We start from the raw sequence: 3,865 nt of genomic DNA on the forward strand, positions 1-3,865 counted from the left end.
AAGGAGGTCTTGTCATTTGTATCATCCAAGAATTGTTCATTTGCGTAATGTAAAGGAGGTTTCCCCCTTGAAGAGGCTTATTTTGAAGGCATTTATCTATATTTTCTATCTTGCCTGAGTTGTTATCTTCCGCTGGGACAGCGCACTCTTTAAGTGTGGTAGTCGCGAAGCCACAAACCACTCGCGATGTTGTCCATCTGTCAAATTCATGTTGGCTTCATGGATTGTACATTTCAGCCTCTGATCTAGTTCCCAAGGTGTCTTGCTTGGTTGCATCACGGTCTCTTTGATTCCCACAACCGACTGCGCCTCATATTTAGGCCTACTAAATTCCCTATGTAGTGCTTCTTGGATGTCCGCTACTCTAGCATCCGGGTTATCGTTTGAGTACTTAATATACCAGGTTAGCATGCGATCTTGCAGAGCACTAACCATTGTTGCCTTCTTTATATGATCATCTGTAACATCCTAAGCTTCCCATATAGCCCTCACAACGAACCATAATTGGTTCGGGTCCTCATTTCCCAAGCCTTTGAACAAAGGAAACTTCACTGTGTTTTTCATACTGAACCATGGTGGAGGTGGAGGTGGTACGGGCAAAGTCAGAGGCGATGGTGGTGAAGTCAGAGGTGGTGTGGGTGGAGGTGGTATTCGTGGGAATCCTTGTCTTATTAAATGGATAGCACTTCGTGGAGAAACCTTTACTATCCCTTCTTCGTCTCTTTGCAAAGGTGAAATCAAGGGGCTGTACTTCGAGCCCTGTTTTCCTTCTCATAGTCTCGGACATCAAGGTAGTTGCATAACCCGTTTTTCACACAACAACATTTTAATCCAAGTATTCAAAGATATTGCGTACTTACCTCGTGGTCCTTTGAAAAAGTGTCACTCTGCATCGCTATAGCTGAATGAGGTGTTGACCGTGAATTCAGTCACAAATCCTCCTATGACACGATCAAGCCAATGATTGACAATGCGGGTGATCTTATCCTCTGATGCTTCCAACCTTCGCACTAGCTCTGGGGTCCACATAATAGGACCGTCAAGTTTCCACCTTTCTTGGCTATCTGCTAGCTTTGCAATCCACTCGTATAGCTCAATAAGGAAAGAGCAGAAAAATATTTTGTGGATCTCTGTATACAGGTTTCGGTCCAACCACTGTTCTTTTAACAGTCATGGGTTTCTATTCTCCTGTGTCGCGAATTCGTGAATCTTTCTATCCAGCGAGTCTCCAATCTCCTTCGTAGTTGGATTCCAGTGATACAACGTCACACATCTCTTATGCAGACTCTGGTCCCGACAATGGAACCATTTTTTGGCTTGAGGGGGCCTGACTGAGGTTCAAAGTTAATTAGCCAAACAAATCCCTACATTACTGGCCCTTTCGGCATCAGCCCGCGGAGTGCGGACCGAAGTCTCACCCGAAGCAGTATGGGGGGATGCTAGAACCAAGTTTTCACACCCTTGAGATGGTTGTGATGTCGTTTGATCTCTTCTATCCCTGCCTTCGCGCAGGTGATCTCGCTCTAGGTCTTGTAAGACAAACCCTCTGTTCTGGCTTTCAATACCTTCGCGAAAGTACACGATCGACCTTCGCGCAACTCTAACCTGTAGCTCAGGTACTTTCACGCTGCTATAGCAGCGTGCCGTGCAAATTCCTCAATTATCCTAAGTGATTTGCTTATCTTGTCAAATACTTAAAGTTATCACCGCGTAAGTAGATATTCGTGATTGCGTTCAATTATTCAATGTAATTGCATTCATTCGTGCATCATATAAGCATAATAAAGGAAATTCATACACAACATATCCAAACCCATTAACAGAACAAATACACATAAATTTCAGAACACAACTGCAGTGGTTGGCGCACTCAGCTGCGGACTTCTACCCTAGGCCTCTGCACACTCAGCTGCAGAGCCTCTACCTACACTACAACCCAAGACTTAGCCTTCTTTCTCTAAAGCTATGACTCTCTTCGTCGTTCGATGCTATTAACTACTTAGAGCTTAGCTCTTTTTATACAATCCCATGGTACATGGACCATAGGTAGATCTCTTACAGCCAACCTTACTTTACAGAACTAAGGGCAGACTACCCATTGTGACACATAATACCTTCGCGCTCCGCGACTACAAAATGCAGATTCTTTAAAATAATATTACAAAAACATGGGATTTTAGCCCCAAAACTGCCCTTGGGGGATCCCGCTCCCAACACCATATTTGGCACAAGTATGGTCAAGCCCAGTGTATTTTCCATATCTTCTCAATCCCAATACACAGTCATTTTGGACAAAAAAATCTCTGAGTTTCATGAGACAATTGCAATTTATGGTCTTTGGCTTGATATGAATGAAGTTTCCAACTTTTGTAATGGGATCACATGTTCCTTGCCAAAGGAAGGGGATTTCCCCTGGAAATATTCATAGACATATTGTTGCTTAGTTTGTAGTAATGCGAACACCACCAGATGGGATGAATAGTTTAGACTGTCACTAACTGTAGAATGGTTGGTTTCAATATATTCTTTCCAACCTTCAATCAACTTCCATTTACTTAAGCGGACCAAGCTTTCAAGAGTATATGAAGCCTGTGGGTCTGACAAAACCTTTCAGGCCTCTAAATGTGGTGGTTTGTCTCAACATGACGCTGATGCGAACAAACTTTGAACTGGCCTAGAGGAATTCTAAGGCTACGAATCTAGTGCTTTCGAGTATACTCAAGTCTGATAATAAGGTCATCCCTCAACCGCGAGTAACAACCAAGACTTGTGGGTTATTGACGACATTTCTTTGTTGGATTATCCCCAAGTCTCACAGACAAAATCGCTCTCCCATGGGAAGCTCCTAAAATTATTCAACAGACAAACTACTAGCCTGGAGTGGGGAGAGAGAGGGACCGAGAATTTCCAAAATTTCCAAAATGTAGTAGCAAGGGACACAAACATGGAAAGTTTGCTTCACTCATGAAATCGAGGAAGATATCTTAAATGCACTCACCTTTACTTGAAATGAGAGGGAATAACTATTGAACTTCCTTTTTCGTTACACTGCCCATAGGGGTTCTGCCTCGAAATATTTGGAAATATGTTTTTAATCATAGAAAAGGAACAATTGGATCAATAATGACTATACAAAACTTGAGTGAGGGATGGAAAAAATCAATTAAGAAGAAAAAAGTATTCCATATCTGTCACAACTGACAACTAAATCAAAATCGAAACTTATTCTAGGCATGTATTATTTCTCTATACTTTTCTTGGTTCATAGATATTTTGCATTTACCAATGAATTCTAAGTCATGAAAGGTTTTTTGGAAAAAAAAAAAATGTTCTTTTAGGAATTGGTAAAAACTCCATCATTGAGGTGCGTATATGTCCCACGTTTGAGCATGAATAGTTTACTCTTTATTGTAATGATGTTCAATTAAGCTAATTTTTTTATCATATAAATCCTAAACATTAAAAAAATATATCACAATAATATGTGATGCTCTCAATATATGGATTAAGTAGTTTTTAAAAATACTAATAAAATAAATTGTGATAACTCCTGAATAAATAGTATAAGGTTAAATTGATTTTTATTTTTAGAAATATAGATCACAATTGTTGAATTTATCTTTTGGATTTAATGAAATTAACAATAGTTATAGAGCAAATTACATTTCAAACAAGTCATACATTTTGATATATTAGAATTTTCATCATATCAAAAGATTATTAGTTATATATTTTCATGAAGTTATGAATTATTGGTAAACTTAAATTTTTTAATTTTTAATTTAAAGTGGTATTTTTTTTGTTATAATTCAGTTTTTAATTAGTAGTGAGGATAGTTATTAGCAGATACTATTAAAAAAATATG

The sequence above is a fragment of the Pinus tabuliformis genome, chromosome 7 (genome assembly GCF_031772625.1).
Source record: "Pinus tabuliformis cultivar Carrire ecotype Pingquan chromosome 7, CPIR1, whole genome shotgun sequence".
NCBI classification, from domain to species: Eukaryota; Viridiplantae; Streptophyta; class Pinopsida; order Pinales; family Pinaceae; genus Pinus; species Pinus tabuliformis.